The sequence below is a fragment of the Nyctereutes procyonoides genome, unplaced genomic scaffold (genome assembly GCF_905146905.1).
Source record: "Nyctereutes procyonoides isolate TBG_1078 unplaced genomic scaffold, NYPRO_anot_genome, whole genome shotgun sequence".
Classification (NCBI taxonomy): Eukaryota; Metazoa; Chordata; class Mammalia; order Carnivora; family Canidae; genus Nyctereutes; species Nyctereutes procyonoides.
Window position 1 is genome coordinate 3,331,896 of NW_026575139.1, and position 21,929 is coordinate 3,353,824.

At 33.8% G+C, this 21,929-nt stretch overlaps 2 long non-coding RNA genes and 8 other non-coding genes across 10 annotated transcripts in view; all 10 read right to left on the reverse strand.

The window, feature by feature from the left end:
• Positions 1-426: 426 nt before the first annotated feature.
• On the reverse strand, positions 427-499 carry LOC129496467 (small nucleolar RNA SNORD113/SNORD114 family). Its single transcript, XR_008661760.1, has one exon. It is a non-coding gene; the product is annotated as a small nucleolar RNA SNORD113/SNORD114 family (small nucleolar RNA).
• Positions 500-2,642: 2,143 nt separating this feature from the next.
• Positions 2,643-2,716, reverse strand: LOC129496459 (small nucleolar RNA SNORD113/SNORD114 family). Its single transcript, XR_008661753.1, has one exon. It is a non-coding gene; the product is annotated as a small nucleolar RNA SNORD113/SNORD114 family (small nucleolar RNA).
• Positions 2,717-5,309: 2,593 nt separating this feature from the next.
• Positions 5,310-5,385, reverse strand: LOC129496473 (small nucleolar RNA SNORD113/SNORD114 family). The gene has a single exon (XR_008661765.1). It is a non-coding gene; the product is annotated as a small nucleolar RNA SNORD113/SNORD114 family (small nucleolar RNA).
• A 2,114-nt stretch (positions 5,386-7,499) lies between these two features.
• LOC129496475 (small nucleolar RNA SNORD113/SNORD114 family) lies at positions 7,500-7,572 on the reverse strand. The gene has a single exon (XR_008661767.1). It is a non-coding gene; the product is annotated as a small nucleolar RNA SNORD113/SNORD114 family (small nucleolar RNA).
• Positions 7,573-8,129: 557 nt separating this feature from the next.
• Positions 8,130-12,213, reverse strand: LOC129496233 (uncharacterized). Its single transcript, XR_008661695.1, has 3 exons — positions 11,695-12,213; positions 9,650-9,720; positions 8,130-8,252 (listed from the first exon to the last, which is right to left on the reverse strand). It is a non-coding gene; the product is annotated as an uncharacterized LOC129496233 (long non-coding RNA).
• On the reverse strand, positions 8,871-8,948 carry LOC129496463 (small nucleolar RNA SNORD113/SNORD114 family). Its single transcript, XR_008661757.1, has one exon. It is a non-coding gene; the product is annotated as a small nucleolar RNA SNORD113/SNORD114 family (small nucleolar RNA).
• LOC129496462 (small nucleolar RNA SNORD113/SNORD114 family) lies at positions 10,962-11,036 on the reverse strand. Its single transcript, XR_008661756.1, has one exon. It is a non-coding gene; the product is annotated as a small nucleolar RNA SNORD113/SNORD114 family (small nucleolar RNA).
• A 1,590-nt stretch (positions 12,214-13,803) lies between the features above and the next one.
• On the reverse strand, positions 13,804-13,875 carry LOC129496468 (small nucleolar RNA SNORD113/SNORD114 family). Its single transcript, XR_008661761.1, has one exon. It is a non-coding gene; the product is annotated as a small nucleolar RNA SNORD113/SNORD114 family (small nucleolar RNA).
• A 2,731-nt stretch (positions 13,876-16,606) lies between these two features.
• LOC129496483 (small nucleolar RNA SNORD113/SNORD114 family) lies at positions 16,607-16,678 on the reverse strand. Its single transcript, XR_008661773.1, has one exon. It is a non-coding gene; the product is annotated as a small nucleolar RNA SNORD113/SNORD114 family (small nucleolar RNA).
• Positions 16,679-19,440: 2,762 nt separating this feature from the next.
• The window catches only part of LOC129496209 (uncharacterized), a 32,417-nt gene continuing 29,928 nt past the window's right edge, over positions 19,441-21,929 (reverse strand). Inside the window, exon 11 of the long non-coding RNA XR_008661685.1 lies at positions 19,441-19,584. This is a non-coding gene — a long non-coding RNA (uncharacterized LOC129496209). The remainder of the gene's footprint in view (positions 19,585-21,929) is intronic.

A 21,929-nucleotide genomic window follows, 5' to 3' on the forward strand; every position in this document is an offset into this window, starting at 1 on the left:
GTAAGCCCTCTCTCAATTATGTAGTTATTTAATCAATAATTAATTTTAAGTAAATGTTTTGCTCTTCTCTGAGTAAAACAAAAAACCAACAACCCAACCCAGAAATACAACATGAGTTCTTACATCCATTTATCTAAATTATCTTTACCCAAAAGGGTCAGATTTAATCAATTTACCTTACTGGAACTCAGTGCTTCAGAAATTTATTAACAATGATTTTTATATTCATATATTATATTACATACTCTCCTATTTGGACCAAGAATAACCCATTTTGTCTTTATTCGTTTATTTATTTCTTGATTTATTCATGCATTGATTTACTGAAAATACAATACTCAAAAGCCCAAGAACAAACTCCTGAGTATTTTTAACTCCTAGAATAAGCTCATTTCCCATAGAGACAACAGAGAGGAATCTTTTGTAATGGACCTCAGAGTCATAGGGTTTAATCAAAATCCTTGATTTCAGACACCCCAGGGTACTCATCATTGATCCAGGTTAAGCAATCTTTTTCTTCATTTATACCTTTGTTTATTGATCCATTCACTGATCCACCAACAGTAATAAAATCAATATCCATGAATTTTTAAAAAGCCAAGAACAAGGTCCTTGGATATGACCAAAGTCTACTTACAGGCTCTTTTCCCATAAATAGACCTTTTCCCAAAGGACTTTTTTTTGCAGGGGCCCTCAGCTAGGTATGTATTGATCAATTAACATCCCAGCTTCATGTACATTCTATTCCAACTATCTTCAATCTTTCTATGTACTCCTTCAGTGAGAAGCTATCCAATAATTCTTTGCATCATAATATGGATGTGCTATAACTGCACTCTCTCTCACGGTCACCACTAGCCACACGGAGCTACTAAGTACTTGAAATGTGGCTAGTGCAACTGAAGAACTGAATTTAAAATTCATTGAATTTTAGTTATCTTAGATTTAAACAGCCACATGTGGCTAGGAGCAACCACAGTGAACAGCACAGTCTTAGATTTTATTACTGGATAAATGTTTAAGTCAAATGCACTACAACAATAAGATGGATTATTCACATACTTTGAAAATGAATAAAATGCCTTCCATCTTATTTTTAACCACAATTGTACTGAATTGGATTAAGCATAATCTTTATTTCACAGCACATTCATATCATTGATCTACGTATAGCTTAATGTAAGTAATTCAGTGAACACTAATGAAAAATTCACCCCCGTTGACAAGATCTTTTGACTATTATTTACCTTAGTCATTAGGTTCCTTACCCACAAAGGTAGCAGCCAAGATCTTCATCAGCAAAGACGGATTAAATCAACCATGGTCTTCATTCTGTGGAGTCAAGTGCCAATATTCAAAAGAATGAACAGTTCAGATTTAGATTGATTTAAAAGACAATAATTGTATGATACAAGATTAATCAGGAAATTTGATTCACCTCTCATTTTCATTACTGACCCAAGAACATCACTTCTTATTTATTTCTTTATTTGACTATAAATTTTAAATAATACAATGTTCATCACACAAAAATAGAAACTCTGACCATTGCGCATATCTGTCTAGAGACCTCCTACTCACATAGGCAAGAGCCTAGACAATCGTTTTTTTTTTTTTCTGAAGGATTCAATTTATGTAGAAATAGATGAGTTTAAATCTGTGATTCATGGCATATTCTCACCAAGATCTATGCTTGACCCTCCTCATATATTAATTCAATTGTTCACTGTTTTATTTATTCTTTTATGGAGTGACTTATGGAATATTTGATCACATATTTAAACATGCTAAATATATTAAATATACACACACACGTTTACACACACAATGGTAAACCCATGAACAACTCAGAATAGAAATGCTCTTCATATGCAAGGGTCTATATACCCATACCCAAGCCAGGAAGAGAGGACCAATAGTACAGACAGATTAATCCTTACTCTTGCTCTTTACTAGGCCATGTTTTTTTGCCCCCTTTTAGAAACTGTGATTAGGACTTAATCTACTCAACTGTAACAATTCATCAATATTTGGGAATTAACTAATATTAGACAGGAAATGTGAATAACATTATTTTGCCTCCATACCTATTATATTACCCATAAAGCTTTAATAATGAGCTGTTTCTCCTTCTTTTTAATAAAATTCAGTAAACAGAGGGAGATTATTAATAACTCAGTTCCTAAGGCACATTCTAATATGAACTATGCTCATTCTTTTTCTAATTAAGTATTTAATGACTTATTTATATATGCAATTTATTCTTTTCAAAATAAAAAACAACTAACCAGTAAATAACCACTTGTATCAAACAATGATACTGAGTCTTATGTACTTCTGCCTACCCATTCATTCCAAAAAGGGGAAACAGCCTTTAGAAATAGATTTCACTAGAATTCAGTGCCACAGAAATGTATAATAATAATAATAAACTCTATTTCATTACATACTCTCATAGTTGTCTATGCTCAGATTTATTTTTACTTTTTAATATTTATTTAATTTATTCTTGCATAATTTACTTACAAGAATTCAATCTATATCCATAAAGTGTGTATGCCCATAACCAAGACACTTGAACACTCTGAACTTCTGCCCTAAGCTCAATTCCAGAGAGGAAAAAATGAGGCCACCTTTTAATTATGGACCTCAGAGTCACAGATGGCTTTAATCAAAATTTTTGATTCAGACACCCTCCAATCTCATCATTGGTCCACACTTGGCACTCTTTTTCTTCATTCATTTCTACCTTCATTTTCCCATGAATCACCAACTCCCAGAGCAAGATACTCAATACAACTATGATATGTCTCTAGACTGATTTCTCATAAAGCTTTCATACTAGGTCTCCACGTGAACCTTGTTTCATATCAATGCCATCATTAAAAATGTTCCATGATTGAGCCATGTTCATTTCATTTGTCCAATTTTAATCATGGTGTAATCAACAATGGAAAACCACAGGGCATCCCACATCTAGAATACAAGCAATATGCTCTACCTTCTGAGAGCTCCTTCCTCTAAACAGTTAATAGCCTGGATCTCTATCAAAATGCAAATGCTTCAATCAACTGTGGTTTAGAAATAATATGAAATATCATTATTAGTATTAATATTAATTAAATGCCTTCCACTCAAAAACAAAATGCATCTCAGTTGTGCTGAAATGGGTTAATTCTACTTCGTGGCCCAAAACACATTCCCACTATTGGTCCATATTTGATGTTCCTAGATTTTATTTTTGTGTAGATAGGCTTTTGTTCTATTCAACGACTTTAGTGACCACACATGGACAAACCATATAAATGAGGACAAACTCTGACTGTTACATTGGTTCTTACCCACAGAAGTAACAGTCAAGATCTTCTTCATTGGATAATAGCTGAATCCAATGTGGAGTATTCATCCAGGAGGATAAAGTAGATTTTTAAAAGAGTGAAAAGTATAAATTTAGATTTTTAAATAAAAGTTAGTTCTGCATTAGATTAATCATAAATATTGGTCCATGTCACATTTTCATCAATACAACAGTGCTATCCTTTTCAACTACTGAATTACTCAATTTTCAGTGTGAAATAACATAAAGAAGACCTTTTATAATCTGCCACCCAACACAAAAAGAACTAAAACTATTATTGATATCTGACTATATAACCTACCAAAAAGTAAAAAGTCCAGATAATATTTCAGTGGGAAAACTTTAGCAAAATGGAATGAATTTAAATTCTTATTTCATAAAACAACCCGAACAATGAGCCACACTGTACTTTCATACTTGTGTTTATCGATTTGTTGACTCATTTATTTATTCACTTTTTAAGCAACTCTAAGGATAATTTAATTATCTGCTCTTTTTTTTTCTACAGAAAACACAAAATGGTAGAGCTATCAACTACTCAAAACTAAATACTATTACATGCAACTTCCTATCTCAGCATTGTTTGCACTGATGGAACTTTCTGCAGTAATGGAAATGTCCTCTATTAGCACTATTCAATATGGTAGCCACTGGCCACATTTGGCTTAAAATGTGGCTAGTGTTACTAAGGAAGTGATCTTTTATTTTTAATTAATTTGAATTTAAATGTTAACAGTAAGATGTACTGGAGAGAATGGGAGTATATGATCCTTCCCCAAAGGAGGAGCCTGGATCTTTTTTATTTAAGTGGACTTTGCAAGCACAAACAGGATTTTTTTTTTTTTAGCACTGGATGTTATACTACATGTTGGCAAATTGAACTCCAATAAAAAAAGATACAAAAAAATAAATAAATAAATAAATAATAAAGTTAAAATTTAAAAAAAAAAGAACAGGGTTAATCACACTCCTTCATACATTATACATGTTTCTCACTGACCCATGATTTACATTCTTTTAAATAATGGATTGAAATATAAAATTATTCTTTTACTCACTAATAATAATAGCATCAATAATGATGAGCCCTAAGGATACTTCACAAGAAGGCTGAGTGATACTACAAGTATCCATTGGCTTTTCACTTTCAGAAATCATCAACAAAATACATTTACATTTTTCTCTCATTTTTAGTTATTTACTTATTTTTACATTTTTCTTTGAAAAAAAATCAATGAACATAATTACTATACTCACTCTTCTAATGTTCATGCTTCGGCCTTTCCTAAGTTTCAATAATTATTTAATAATTTATTTTATTTTTTAACACTGATTGTATTAAATTTTTATTTATTAAAATAATTTTATACTGGGCAGCCCGGGTGGCTCAGCAGTTTAGCGCTGAATTTGGCCCAGAGCATGATCCTGCAGATCCCCGATCGAGTCCCACGTGAGGCCCCCTGCATGGAGCCTGTTTCTCCCTCTGCCTGTGTCTCTGCCTCTCTGTGTGTCTCTCATGAATGAATAAATAAAATCTTTTAAAAAAATTATTTTATATTAATGGGTTTATCATGATTTGCTAGATTATTATTGGTATATGTATTCTACTAAGTATTGCTGATTACTATGCAATTATGTAAGTTTTTTGTCCCTTTTGAAAATAATACATGCCACCAATTCACTACCACCTCAAAACAATATTGATGTTCACATCTATCTATCATATGTTCCCAAAGGAGAAGCAGCCTTAGTCTACTTTATTTTAACTCAAAATTCCAGAAATATATTAATAATCCTGGATTCGTTAGCTCCTTTCATGATTAGATAAGGTATAGCCCTTTCTTTACTTATTCATAGTTGTGAACAATAAAACAATAACAACAGCACAAATCAAGACTACAGTCCTTGAATATTTCTAATTTTGTCTATAAGCATATTTCCTATGAACGCAATAGACCTCAGAGTTACAAATTGGGTTTAATCAAAAATTTTATTCAGATGCCCCACGCACACTCATCATTGATCCAGACTTGGTATTCTGTGCTTTCATTTAATATATTGTTCTGACTTATTCACTGACTCATTAATAATTCAGTCAACATGCACGAATTAGGAAAATAAAACAAAGACCCTTGAAAATAGGAGTATGTCCAAGAAAGTGACTTACTACAGAGCTACAGAACTGACTCTCTCTGTGCAATGTACCCCAGCATTGTAAATATGAATTAATCCATTTCCTTGCATCATCTTAATTCCATTAGTCATTGGTCCCTGCTTGGGCCTCTTTCATTTGACATCCGTGTTTTAAAGATGGTAGAGTGAACTACCACTGTGTGCCATGATTAAGGAAAAGGCAAAATTTCCCATTTTCTTATGTTCCTCCTTCAATGAGTTCATAGTCTGTAATGATGTCAACCAATGGACAAGTGCTTAAATCCACCATGGAACAAAAATAAAATGGAATATTAAAATGTTTTAAAGATGATTGAAATGATTTTCATCTTTCATTCCAATAAATTCAGTAATGCTGAAATGGATTAATCATAATTCTGAATTCATAACATATTTTAATCATTGGTCAATGCATGACCATCTTTGAATTGTTCATGTATGCAGCCATTTACTCTTTCAAAACATTTCAGTGAGTACCCATGACCAAGCCCCCAAGCAATACATGAACACTAATTATTGCTTTCATTGATCTCCTCTCTCTTTACCCAAAGAGATAAAAGGCAAGATCTTCACCATGAGATAAAAACCAAATCTAGTAGATTGTGCTCATTCTGAGGAGTAAAAAGCAAACTTTAAAAAGAATCAGTCTACATTTAACTATTTTAAATGATCAAAAATCTAGTAGCCATAAAACTTAGTTTGCATACTTTTGTAAACATCCGGAAGAGAGAACTCTACTTTATATTTACTAATTTGTGCAATTTTTTATTTTAAATAATATAATGAACATCACTGAACTTAGCATTAAAAAGAAGGAAGATAATTATAATTATTAGGAATATCTGTCTGACTTGATGGGATGAGCACTGGGTGTTATTCTGTATGTTGGTAAACTGAACACCAATAAAAAATTAATTTATTAAAAAAAAAGGAATATCTGTCTGGACTTGCTACCCATGTAGGTAAAAGTCAGGATCATCTTTTCTGTTGAATTTTATTTGTGCAGAATTGGATACCTGGGAGATTCAATTCAGGACACAATCTCACCAATGATCCAAGCTTGACCATACTTAATAAATTTATTATTCACTCACTAATTGTTCTGTTTAATTACTCATGGGATAATAAGGATATCCCTTCATTTTTCTAAAAGAATTCCAAAAATTAAACAACCATCAAAACAGAAGCAAAAAACTTATTATTTACAAATGTCTGCATGCATCATTAGAAAGGCCTAGAGCTTTTTGTCTTCCTATGGATATCAGTCGTGTAAAACATCATGATCTTTACATCCAACTGCATGCTTTCCTTTCATGCATTGTGGGCTTTTTAAAAAACTGATATAAATGCAAATGCATTTGCTCACTTATAATTATATTTCAATATATGTCAGCCCTCCCACACCAGATAAGTACCTTGAATAATATTTACATTTGTCCTTATGTCATTACCCAAAAGAATAGCAAACTGATTCTTTAATATCTGTTTGCTTACATAAAACTGCATAAAGAGATTGCATTAATCATGAGTGTGGTTGTATAAAACATTATCATCATTGCTCCATGCTCTCCCTCTCAATTACATAGTTTATTCAATCAACTACTTATGTAAATGTATTTCCCTTTCCTTAATAAAATGATCAATTGGCAATATGCCTCAACATAAAACAAAACACTGACTCTTATGCACAGTTGACCATATGCCCCTTAACAAAGTGATAAAAGCCTTGGCTATTAATTTATTGGGAATAAATACCTCAAAATTGTTTTTAATAACTACTCACGTTCCATTATATGCCTTAAAAGTAGTGCATCCTTATCTCTCTTATTCTTTATTCATTGATATATTTCTTTATTCATGGGCTAATTGTATTATAATAATGCAATTCATACCCCAAACCACAAAAGCCCACGAATAAGATGCTGTAGGCTCATTTCCCACAAAGAGAATAATGAGGTGTTTCTTTGTAATGGACCTCAGTTGCAGATGGGTTTAATCAAAATTCTTGTTTCAGAAACCCCATGACATTCATCATTGGTCCATGCTAGGAAATTTTTGTTTATTGATTAATTTTCTGATTCACAAATAATAATACAATCACAAAATTCCAAAAACAAGATCCTTGAATTTTAGGCTTTTCTCCTATAAAGCTAACAAACTCATTTTTTACAAAGACACTCAAAGCTGCACGTGTGGATGGGTCAACTTCCCTGCTTTGTATCAAACCCACATTTAGCACTGCTTCCTGTGTGGCCCTCTCTTATTTAATTTGTCCATATGTCAAAGATGGTTCGATGAAAAATAATGAAACCACCATCTTCAATCACCTCTGGGCTGCTCCCAAAGAGCTATCAGCTACCTCTATCCATATGGGAATGCTTAAATCAACCATGGTAAAAAAAAAAAAATAAAGAATACTAAACTGCTCTGAAAATAAATTAAGTAACTTCTATCTTCTTTTAAAATTACCTCCACTGTACTGCTTTAGATTAAACATAATTTTTGGTTTATAACACATTCCCATATCAGTCTACACTTGGAGTGTTTTATTTATTTTGTATGTGTAGTACACAATTATTTACTTTGGTATCTTCAGATAGCACCCATGAACAAGCCATCCAAAGAATGTGAACTAAGAGACTTACTTATATTAGTCTTCATGCTCCTGGTTGACTACAATAATTCTTACTAAACGATTGAGTCAGCCATGCTATTGTTCACTCTGCGTAGGAAAAAGCAGATTTGGACTATATTTAGAATTTTTTAATGGCTGTTAGACAAAGCTAGATACCAGTAAGAACTTTGGCTCAAACATGCAATTCTTTATTAATCCAGGACAGAATTCTTAGTGATAAGTAATATAATAAATACTATTAAGTTCATCACCTAGTCCAAAGTTAAGATCTATAATGGTTACAAATATCTACCTGTATCAACACTTATTAAAGAGATGGTTATCTAACAGATTATTGACTGATGAAAACACTTTCCTTTTCCGTAGTTTAAAAAAACCCATCAAACTACAGAAACTCGAAACACTGCCTCTTAGCTGTACACACTAATATGTTCCACAAAAAGGGGGATTACAGAGTAAGCCTTTCCATTTTCCTTCAGGATTGTATTGATATTAATAGTGTTTACTGCACTCTGCTAATCGTCCCACAAGGAGGCTTTTGGTGTTTCATGTATTCATTTCTTTATTTATTCACACATTGATTCACTTGAAATAATACAATCCATATCCATGAACCACAAAAGCCTGGGGCAAGTTTATTGAATTTTCCTAACTTCTACTATTAGCTAATTTCTACAGAGAATATCGACCAATTCCTGCTCTGTAATGGACCTCAGAGTTACACAGAGGGCTTCATCAAAGGTGTTGATTCAGATACCTCCACCAATACTCATCATTGATCCAGGCACAGCTTGCTAGTTCTTCATTCACTTAGGCCTTCTTGAATGGATTCATTCATTCATGGACTCATGAATAATAATTATACAATCAATAACCTTTAATGACACAAAACTGAGAACAAAAGTCTGAAAGACTACCAAGATCTGCTCATTGCCCCCTTTATGGAGAGCAAATAGTCACTCACTTTTCACAATGAACTTCTGTTTTGCCATAGGGATTAATCAGCATGCTTGCTTCACATCAATCCCTTACTTGTGACTGGCATCCACCTGCTTTTCTTTCACCGACTTGCCTATACATTAAAGCTGGTGTCATCAACAACCACAAACCTATCATCTTAACCCACAAGTGACAAAACTGACCTCTGCCATCCTTCAAGATGTTCTAGCCTCAAAGGGTTAATAACTGAAATTTTTATCAGTAAAGGAATGTATTAAGCAAAGGTGGAAAAATTTATTAAATGGGAGGATACACTGCTTTGAGAATATGTGAAATGCCCCCTCCCCCTCACCTTAGTGATGGTCCTTAGTTGGGATACATTAAAGTAAATACAAATTTTAATTCATGACACATTTCAATCACTGAGCTCAGGACTGACACTCTTTAATTTCATATATTACTTAACTATTTATTTTATTGAAATAATTTAGTGGGCTTCCGTAAATAACCTCCATCTTAGAACACAAACATTGATATTTACTTACATCAGTTTTTATGCTTCTCAATCTCAGAATTAACAGCCAGGTCTCACAATTATAGGATGATTAAATCAGCTCTATAAACAAAGGAAAAAGTGGGGAGGGAAGTCAATTTGTAAAAACAGTGAAAACAGAGTTCGCTTTCCTAAACTGAAACTAGTGAGAGGACTAGTTAATCAGAAGTTCTATTTCATAACACATTCTTATCATTTTCCCAAGGATGGTACTCTCTTACTTAGTAAAATTTTTACTAAATAATTTGAATACTATTGAATTTCTTGCTCAGCACAAAATTAAATAAAAATTACCAAATAGAAACATCTGACTTTACTTGCTACCTACCTAGAGGGAGCCATCATCACCTTTTTATTAGACTTCTATGTGTTAAATTTAATGTATTTAATTTAGTTTTCTGATCCAATCTCCCAATTCTCCACTACATGGATTTATGGATTTATGGATTCACTCACTTACTGGTTGTTTTTATTATTCAGGGAATAACAATACCATCTTTCTAAAGAAAACTCGAAAAGGTTAAACATCAACCCAGAACCAAAATATCACAATTTGGAAAGGTCCAGATGCATCTTTCAAAAAACGGAAGAGCCTAAAATTTCCTAGAATATTTGTCATTGGAAAACTAAGATGAATCAAAAGTCCTCATATTTAAACATGTGTTCCTAATTGGTCCATGATTTGCTTACTTTTTAAAAATAGATTGATATATAAAATTATACTTTCTCTTATACAAAGACACTAGTAACTGTGATCTTATCCACCAGACAAGAATAGTGAACAAAATTTATGTCTGACCATAGCCATTACCATCAATAACAGACTTGCCTCTTTTTTTATTGTTTGAATAAAATTGGTTTAAAAAGATTGGATTAATGATGAGTGTAGTCATATAAATCATTCTCATCATTGGTCTCTGCCTGTCTCTCAATTCTGTGGTTATTTAACTATTATAGAGTAAATGTGTTGCCATTTCCTTAATAAAAGAATCAGTTGACAACCCACCACCAACAAACACTCCTGGGTATTATGTACAAATAGCCAGATAGCCCTTTAATTTACTATTAATTTATTGGAGTAAGAGTTTCAGACAAATTTTAATAATACTACTCCATGTTGCATTACATTCCTTAATAATAAGTGTATAATTTGTCCTCTTTTTTTCATTCATTGGTGCATTTTTTTAATTTGTGGGTCAATTTTAGAATAAAATAACAGTCCATCACTAAGAACCACAATAGCCCAAGCACACGGCACCATGTGCTCCATTCCCACAGAGGGAATAACTACGTGTCTCTTTGTAATGGACCTCAGAGTTGCATATGGGTTTAATCAAAACTCCTGTTTCAGATACCCCATGGTACTCATCATTGGTCCAGGCACGTTTTTCTTCCTTAATGTCTTATTTATTTATTTATTTATTTATTTATTTATTTATTTATCCATCAATCCATGAATAACAATACAATCATAAAATTCCAAGAACACTATCCTCCCACTAGTGGCTCTTTCCCTAAAGAGCAAATAGATTAGATCTCCTTTTACAATGGACCTCAGAGAACACATCTGATCACTTAATATCCATGCCTCATTCCAAATCCACATTCACCATGGGTCTTCCTGTGGCTTTATTTTATTTTATTTGCCCATGTCTTAAAGATGGTTCAATGGAAGGTTATGAAACACCACCTTAATCACATCTCAAAACAAAGTCTTCCATTTTCTTACAGGCTGCCACACAAAACAGTTGTCAGCCAGTACTACCCCAATATGGAAATGTTTGAGTCCTCTGTAGAGGAAAATAAAGTGTAATATTAGGTAATTCTGAAAATGAATGAAATGACTATTTTTTTAATCACTTCAGTTGTACCCAATTGGATTAAAAGTAATTTTTGATTGATAACATATTCCCATCACTGGCCATCATATATGGAGATTTTTATTTCTTTTATAGACAATGATTCTTTCAATACACCACTAAACACTTGTGAACAAAAGCATCCCAACCAAGGTTGGGAACTCTGAATCTTACTTACATTTGTCTCTATGTTCTTTACACACAGAGCTAACTGTCAAGATGTTGTTTCTTAGAAAATGAGTAAGTTTGCTGTTTTATGGTCATTCTGTGAAGGAAAATGTAGAATTAACCTAGGTTTTTTAACGTATGTTAATCATGTAGAACTGGATAGTAATAAACTTTGGCACTTCTTAGTCTAATATTTACTTTCACTTTTAAATAATGTACTAACCACTGTCCAATAAACCTCATAAGAATAAAAACAGTATCTATCAAAAATCTTTATATTTTAATAGTTTTAACAGAATAAAAAACAATTTTAACAGATGTTACTTTTGCAGAATTGGATACATTTAAATCCTTATTGGGACACCGAGTGGCTCAACAATTGAGCATCTGCCTTTGGCAGGGGTCATGATCCAGGGGTCCTGGGATTGAGTCCTGCATCAGGCTCCCTGCTAGGAGCCTGCTTCTTTCTCCCTCTGCTTCTCTCTCTGTGTCTCTCATGAATAAATAAATAAAATCTTTTTAAAAATAAATAAAATAAATCCTTACTTTATATTCTCTGTAATGACTCATGCCATGACCAAATCAAAATCACAATGAGATACCAGCTCACACTGGTCAGGATGGCTAAAATTAACAACTCAGGAAACAACAGATGTTGGTGAGGATGCAGAAAAAGGGGAACCCTCTTACACTGTTGGTGGGAATCCGAACCGGTTCAGCTCCTTTGGAAAACAGTATGGGAGGTCCTCAAAAAGTTAAAAATAGAGCTACCTTGTGATCCAGCAATTGCACTACTAGATATTTATACAAAGGATATAAACATGGTGATTCGAAGGGATACATGCACCCCAATGTTTATCGCAGCAATGTCCACAATAGTTAAACTATGGAAAGAGCCTAGACGCCCATCCACAGGTGAATGGATAAAGAAGGTATAGAGAGAGAGACTCTGTGTGTGTGTGTGTGTGTGTGTGTGTGTGTGGTGTATCTATAATGGAATATTATTCAGCCATCAAAAATAATGAAATCTTGCCATTTGCAACAATGTGGATAGAACTAGAAGGTGTTATGTTAAGCAAAAAAAGTCAGAGAAAGACAAATACCACATGATTTCACTCACACGTGGAATTTAAGAAACAAAACAGATGAACATAGGTGAATGGCAGGAAAAGTAAAATAAGATGAAAAGAGGGAGACAAACCAAAGGAGATGCTTAACTCTAGGAAACAAATTCAGGGTTGCTGAAGGGGACATGGGTGGGGAGGGGGTAACTGGGTGATGGGCATTAAGAAGGGCACATGATGTAATAAGCAACTGATGAATCACTGTTCTACCTCTGAAACTCATAATACACTATATGTTAATTAAATTGATTTTAGATTTATTTTTTTTAAAAAAAGACTAAAACTAAAACAAAAAATCTGCTACCAGAGGACATTTACCAATGTCTAGAGACATTTTTGATTGTCACAACTGCAAGGGGGTGGTCAATACTGGCATCGAGTAGAGGCCATGAAGTTACTAAACATTCTAAAATGTACAGGCAGCCTTCCCAGCAATGAATTATCCAGCCCAAAATGTCAGTAATGAGAGGTTGAGAAAATCCTGCTGTACCCTCTTCAAAATAATTGGTTGAGACATAAATGTATTTATACATTCACTCACAGTATCATCGATACCTACAAACATACAAACTGGATTAGAAATTTAAATGGAATTAACAGCTGTTCATATGCTCATTACTCCCAGATAGAACCAACTAGATCATATTTTCTTATTTTCAACAAGCAACCAGCATCTTAAAGACAATACAGAACAATACCACATTGCTTCCCTGGTACTCATCTGTGTCTGTTCCTGTCCCAAATAGTTATGAGATTTAATCAATTTATTTTAGAACTGAGTGCTTCACAAAATATTAATAATAATAAGCACATTACACAGTCTCATATTGGGCCACATATAGCTCTTTGTTCATTTATATATTTATTTATTCATTTATTAATTTGCTTATAGTGTTACAATCCAGACCTATAAACCTTCATAGCTTAAGAACAAAATCTTGGATATTACTAACCTCTGCTGTAGATGGATTTACCATATAGGCATTAACTAGGTCTCTGACCTCAGAGTTATAGGGTTTAATCAAAATCATTGATTCAGACACCCCAGGATACTCATCATTGGTCCAAACATGGTACCTTTTCCTTTACTCATTAATACCTTTGTTTACTGGTTCCCTCATTAAGTTACTAATAGTAAGAAAGGCAATACACATGAATCACAAAACATAAAAATACGACCCTAGAATACTACTAAATTATATCTGTAGGTTTATTTTCCATAAAACTAAGAAACTACTTTTTTACAATGATTCTCGGCATTATACACACAGACTGTCAAACTACTTGTTTCACATCAACCCCATATTTATACTTTGTCCGTGCTTGCCCTTCTTTCATTTAGTTACCCCATGTTTTAAAGATGGTACATAAGGTAGCCAGCCTCCAAGATGGCTCCCAATGATTCATGGCTTCTGGCATTCCAGCCTTGTGTAATCTCTCCCATTTGAAATAATGCCTGGCCTCTATGACCAATAGAATCCCGTGGAAGTGAAGGTATAGGACTCCTGAGTCTAGGTTATAAATACATTGAGGCTTCCATCTTCCTCTCTCTTGGATTGGCTGTTCTTTGCAAAGTCAGCTGTCGTGTTGTGAGGATACTCAAGAAGTCATGAGGAGAAGTCTAGGAAGGGATTGTGGTCTCCCACCAACAACCAGCACCATGAAAGTGAGCCATGGAAGCAGATCCTCCAGCCCAGTCAAGCTTTTAAATGACTGCACTTTACCACCTGACATCTTGACTCAAACCACCCAAGAGAACCTAGGCCAAACTGCCCATCCATCCACTCCTGGATTCCTGCCCCATAGAAACTGTGACAGATAACAAATGTTTATTCTTGTTTGAAACCACTAAGTTATAGGGACACCTGGGTGGCTCAGAGGTTGACCGTCTGCCTTTGGCTCAGGGCGTGATCCCGGGATCCCAGGATCCAGTCTCGCATCAGATCCTGCATGGAGCCTGCTTCTCCCTCTGCCTATGTCTCTGCCTCTGTTTCTGTGTGTCTCTCATGAATAAATAAATAAAATCTTGTTTTTAATTTTTTTAACAACCACTAAGTTATAGGGAAATTTGTTGCACAGCAGTAGAAAACTAATATAATACAATGATGAACCAACCACCATCATATCTCACAATGAGGATACTGATACTACCTTCCCATTTCATATTTGCCCCCTGACATATGAAGAGTTAATGGCCTAGATCTTTATCATTGAAAAAATGTTTGAATTAACCATGATGTCAAACTAGAACATTAAAAGCCCTAAAAATGCATAAAAGTCCTCCATGTTTTAATAAAACCTAATTGCACTAAATTAGATGAATTGTAAAATTTGGTTAATTTCCTATTATGGGTCTCTGCATGGCATCCTTTCATTTTATTTAGGTATTAAGTATTTATTCCTTTGACATAATGTCATAATGAACAAACCATCTAAACCAAGGACATGAATACTAACTATAATTTACTACAATCTCTAGGCTCCTTACCCACAAAGGTAAAAACTAGAATCTTTATTACTATTGAAAAATTAAATCAGCTATAGCATTTTCATTCTGTAAGTTAAAAATACACTTTTTAAAAAGAACCAGACTTCTTTATAAAAAAGACTCGATTTTTTTTAATGGACTGAAATCATGAGGTACTGGATGAATAAACCTTGATTCCAATCACATTCTCATTATTGACTCAAGAATGACTCTATTTTTTATTGACTTATTTACTGTTTAATTTTTAATTTACATAGTGAACACTGTTAAATCCACCACCCACTAGTTGCTAAATGTAACTAGTACTAGTAGCCATCTGTATACTCCCTAACCACATGGCTGACAGCCTCATTAATCTTTAAGATTCCATACTCCTGCACTGCTCAGAGTGTGCCATGAAGCACTGGCCTAAGATTTACTTTAATTTATATACATTTATTGATTCATTCATGTTTCTCTCTTATTTAATCACTCAAAGAATGCTTCGATTATTTGTTCTTTTTTATTTTTAAAGAAAAAAAGTAAAACCCATCAGTACTCCAAAATTGAAATACTAGTTCATGCAATTGCTGATATCCACTTTGTCCAAAGTGGGATTAAGTCTAGATTTCTTCCTCTTCATCTAAAATGGTTTAATCATTATATTTACTTCATGACATCTGCTCCTCTGCCTGCTTTTAAATAATTGACCAATATATAAACTCTGTTCATTAACTTTTAACAATACATTCAAAGTGAAGGCAAGCTAGGGCCCTGGACAAGGACATTGGCTAATACTAGTATCTGTCCATATGTTCATTGTCCACAGATAGAACTTGGTAGATTCCTTTTTGTTTTTTCAAATAATAATGAACAGAATTTGTTTGATCATACCTACTATCAAATTCTCAATATTAGTCCATGCTGGGCTTTCTTTCAATCAGGCACCTATTTAAGCAATTGTTTTTAATGTAAAGGATTTATTTCTGAGAACAGGACCAACAACCAGCTACCTTCCAGCAAATGTGAAACAACATGGACTTTCATAGAATAGGATACATATTCTTTATGGAAAAAAGTAAGATAAACTTGATCTACTTATGATGAAACTCAGAGTTTCAAGGAATAATATAATAATAATCCTTGTTTCATTGCAAACTCAAATAATTAGTCATCATTCACTTACTCATCTTTATTCTCGCACTGCATTACTTACGATACATTTCACAGACATTATGAACTAAAGCTCAGGAACCAGATCATTGACTCCTCCTAACTTTTTGCTGCAAATCTCTCTCTCACAGAAGAAATAACCAGATTTCTTGTTTCTAATGGACCTCCAAGTCACAGAGTTTAATTAAAATCTTTGATTCATACATCTCAGAATATTCATCATTAATCTATACTGAACATCATTTTCTCCCTTTATTTATGCACTGCTTATCCCTTTATTCATTGATTCACTAATAATAATATAATCCATTCTCATAAATCAAAAAGCCCAAGAACGACATCCTTGAATGTTGAGAGGACTGGCTCCATGCCCATTTCCCGCAGTGCTAATAGACAAGGACCTTTTTTGCAATACATATGTATGCTCTTCGCAAATATAAATTAGTCAACATCCTTGCTTCATATCAATTTCATGGGTCCATGCTGGCCCTTTTATATTTAAAGATGATTCAAGAAATAACCACAGGACCTTTAATATTTCTCCACATCCAGAATACCAACCATTTTGTCCATCTTCCTGTGTGCTCCTGCCTCAAGGAATTCATAGCTTAAATCTTTATCAATGGAGATGTACTTAAACATATTTCAATGCAAAATAAAACACAATGTGGAGCAGCCCCAAAAATTAATGAAACACCTCGCATCTTTTTTTATTGAATTCCAGTAGTACTAAATCAGATTAATCATAAATCCCAATTCGGGTCTGTGCTAGTGTTACTTGGCTTTACTTATTAATATATCCATTCATTACTTTGAAAAATTCAAGCAACACCCATAAGCCAACCTCACAACCCAAGAATATAAACTGCTACTTACATCAATTTCTTCTCTCCTTACCCACACGGTTTGTGAAAGGCAAGATCTTTAGCATTAGAGAATGATTAAATCATCTGTGGTGTTTTCACTTGGTGAAAATGCAGACTCTCAAAAGAGAGAAAGAGCCTGTAGTTAGAATTTTTAAAGTGGAGGTTAATCTTGTAGTATCAGATCAATCATGAACAAGGGTCCTTTTAGAATGTCGTCATTATCCATGAATCGCACTCTCATTTATTGACTTACTTAATTTTTCTTCTTAAACAACACAGTGAACACCAACATGAGAAGAAGAACCATTACCTACCATAAATATCTGTCTATGTACTCCCTATCCATAAATTTAACAACTCAGTGGTTGCTTTTAATGGACCTCACTTGTACAAAATTGGATAAATGTAAATCTTTGTTTTATGGCATATTCTCACCAATGAAGCACAAATTTTTCTGATTGATGTCTACTGATTCATTTATTTATTCATATATATAATTAGGCATAAAATAAATCAATTACCTACCCATTTTTCTAAAGAATTTCTCCATGCAAATTTCTATGTTCACTTGAACCTAATATTACACTGTATGTTAACTAACTGGAATGTAAGTTAAAACTCGAAAAAAAAAAAAATGTGTGCTTTACCCAAAGTGGAAGAAATTGGTATTTCTATTTCTTTATCTGGACAACATTTGGATATAAAAGGAGCAATCATTACCTTTGGTTCATAACACATATTCCTCATTGGCCCTTGCTCAGCCTTCTTTTGAATAATTAACCTATGCAGAAATGCACTCCTTCATTCCCTTATGACAATATGCCAGTATCAATGAAAACCAAGGCACAGAACAGGAATACTAAATATCCAGTCTCCATGCTCATGGCCCAGAGACATAACTGATTACTAAAACCTCTTCTGATTTTTTTTTAAATTAAGCTAGTGAATACAGTTATATTAATTGTAACTCTGGTCATATGACACATCCTCATAGGTTCACGTCTGGCCCACTCTTAATAAGACAATATTTAAACAATTATGCTTTTTATGTAAGCCTTTATTTTTTGTCCTTCTTAACTAAAACCACCACACAAACAATCAAAACAGCAACATGAACTCTTAGGTGTATCTGTCCATACCTGTCCTTATGGTAGAGTTCAGAGCTTTAATTGAATCTTTGGAAACTGGTGTTACAAATATACACTAATTATAATCTTTTATTACATAACTTCATAGTTGGTCCACATGTGGTCTTCCTTATCTTTGCTCATTTACACATTTCCTTATTCATTCCTGAGTTCATTTCCCAAAGAGTCTACCTTATGTCCTTTTTGCAATAGTCCACAGATTTCCAGACTAGGACTAACACAAATTTCTTTGTTTGTTCCATTTTTATTTTTTTTTATCTTTTTAAGTTTTTATTTAAATTCCAGTATAGTTAACATACAGTGTAATGTTAGTTTCAGGTGTACAATATAGTGATTCGGCACTTCCATACAATACCCAGTGCTCATCACAAGTGTACCCCTTCATCCCCATCAATTGTTTCCCCTATTCCTGCCCCTGACCTTCCCTCTGGTAACCCTCAGTTTGTTCACTATAAGTAAGAGTTTGTTTCCCACTTTGTCTCTCTTTTTTTCCCTATCTCATTTTATATTGTTAAATTCCAAATTGGAATGAAATCATATATTTATCTTTCTCCGATTGGCTTATTTTGCTTAGCATAATATTCTCTAGCTCTATCCATGTCATTGTAAATGACAAGATTTCATCCTTTTTGATTAATATATATATTTATTAATTCTTTAAGTAATTACCTAGTAGTGCAGTTGCTGGATTGTAGCTTAGTTCCATTTTTAACTTTTTAAGGAACCTCCATACTGTTTTCCATAGTGGCTTTACCAGTTTGCATTCCCAGCAATAGCGTGAGAGGGTTTCCTTTCCCCATATCCCACAGGATTTTATTTTATTTATTTTTATTTATTTTTAAGATTTTATTTATTTATTCATGAGAGAGAGAGAGAGAGAGAGGCAGAGACACAGGCAGAGGGAGAAGCAGGCTCCACGTGGGGAGCCCAACGCAGGACTCAATCCTTGGGTCTCCAGGATCACGCCTTGGGCCGAAGGCGGCGCTAAACTGCTGAGCTACCCGGGCTGCCCCCCACAGGATTTTAGGTTCAGACTCAGCCTCCACTCGAGGTCTCATCATTGTCTCCAGCTTTGCACTCTTTTTCTTCAGTCCTTTATCCTTTTGTTTATTGATTCATTCACTGCTCCAAAAATAATATAGTCAATACATATAAATCACAAGAGTTCAAAAATATTATCTTGAAAATTACTGAGATCTATGCATATGCTCATTTCCCACAAAGCTAATATATTAGATCTCTTTTTGCAATGGCCTTCGGAGTAGCACACATGTGCTTCCTGAATATTTTGAAGAGATGAATGTTAAAATCCACTGTCATGTAAATATCATGTATAAACATGTATGAAACACCTGCCTTTTGTTAGGAGTCATCAGTTGTGCACAACTGAATCAATCATCATTATCTATGGTTCCTAATCTATCCCTGTCATAGGTAATGTACAGCATTCTTTAATGTTATACTTTCATGTAGCTCTTTATTAATTGAAATACTTCAGTGAACACCCTTGAGGAAGTTCCCCTAACCAAGCACATAAACTTTGACTATTACTTCAGTATTTATGCTCCTTAACCACAGATCCAAAATCTTCATCATTAGATTTCATTAAAGCAACTATTCTGTCTTAATTCTGAGAGAAAAATCAGGCTTTAAAAATAATGGGAAAAAAATAATGACAAAAAACATAAATTTAGGTATGCTTAAAAGATATTAATTGTAGAGTTCTAGATTAAACATAAAACTTAAAAAAATAAAAATAAAAAAATAAAAATAAACATAAAACTTGCTTCTTTTCATTGGCTCAAGAATATCACTACTGTTTATTTACTTAATCATTTAATTTTAAATAATATAATGAACACCGTGAAATCTAACACTCAACCCACAAGGGATAACTACGATAATTATAAACATGCCCACGTACTTCACATAGGTAAAATCTACATTGTCCTTTTCAAAGGATCTCCCCTGTACTGACTGGATAAATTTATTTTTTTTTAAATTTTTTTTCTTTTATTTATTTATGATAGTCACAGAGGAGAGAGAGAGAGAGAGAGAGAGGCAGAGACACAGGCAGAGGGAGAAGCAGGCTCCATGCACCGGGAGCCCGATGTGGGATTCGATCCCGGGTCTCCAGGATCGCGCCCTGGGCCAAAGGCAGGCGCCAAACCGCTGCGCCACCCAGGGATCCCCTGACTGGATAAATTTAAATCCTTGTTTCACAGCATATTTTAACAATGGTCTATGGTTGACTCTACATAATGTATTCATTCATTCATTCATTCATTCATTCAATTACTCATGGAATAATGTTAACTGTTGTTCATTATATAAAGAAAAAGCAGGAGCACCTGGGTGGCTCATTCAGTCAAACATCTGACTCTTGATTTCCGTTCAAGTCATGATCTCAGGGTTCTGAGATGGAGCCCCAAGTCAGGCTCCTCACTCAGCAGGGAGTTTGCTTGAGGATTTCTCTCTCCCTCTCCCTCTTCCCCTCCCCACACTCACTCTCATGAGCTGTCTCTCTCTAAAATAAATGAACAAATCAAAAGAAAGAAAGAAAAAAAGAAAGAAGAAAAAAGAAAAGAAAAGAAAAAAGAAAAAGAAGAGAAAAGAAAAGGCAAAGGTGGTAGCTTCACTGTTTCACTTATGGTGAGCACAGCATAACATATAGAGTTGTCAAATCACTATGATGTACATCTGAAACTAATGTAACACTATGTGTTAACTATACTTTGACTTAAAAAAACAAGAAAAAAAAAGAAAAAGTGAAATGGTAAAATAGGCAGCACCTCAGAAAGGAAATAACTACTACATGTATCTGTGTACATTATACAAAGCAGGAAAAGCCTAGCTTTTTTTAAATATGCATAGAGTAGTGTAAAACAGGATAATCATCATCCTTATTCCATAATAAGGGCCCTTGCTGGTGTATGATTTTCACCTTTTAAATAAAATATGAATCCATTCATACGCTTACAATAACATATAATGTGTCATTATTATAATTATAACTCACTGGACAAAACTTTGAATAATATTAACATGTGATCATATGCTCACAGTAAACCATCTTGTTACAGGATCTATTCTCATCACTGGTCTGTAACCTCTTTTTTCAATTAGAGCCTTATTATTTACTTATGCAAACATTTTTCCCTTTTCTTAATAGAATAAACCATCAGCAACCCACCATCAATTCATAATCACAACATTCAATCTTGGGCATATCTTTCTATCTGCTCCCTGCTGAACAGAGTAAAACCTTGACCTACTTATTTTTCTAGACCTCACTACTTCAGAAAGGTCTCAAAACATACTCTCATAATTGAACGAGGTGTGGCTTTCCTTGTCATCATTCACCCCTTCATTTCTTTCTTTAATCAGGCCTTATTTCATTTGTGAATAAAAACATCCCACACCCAAGGAACACAAAGCCTAGGAAAAGGATCCTGAATATTCCCTTC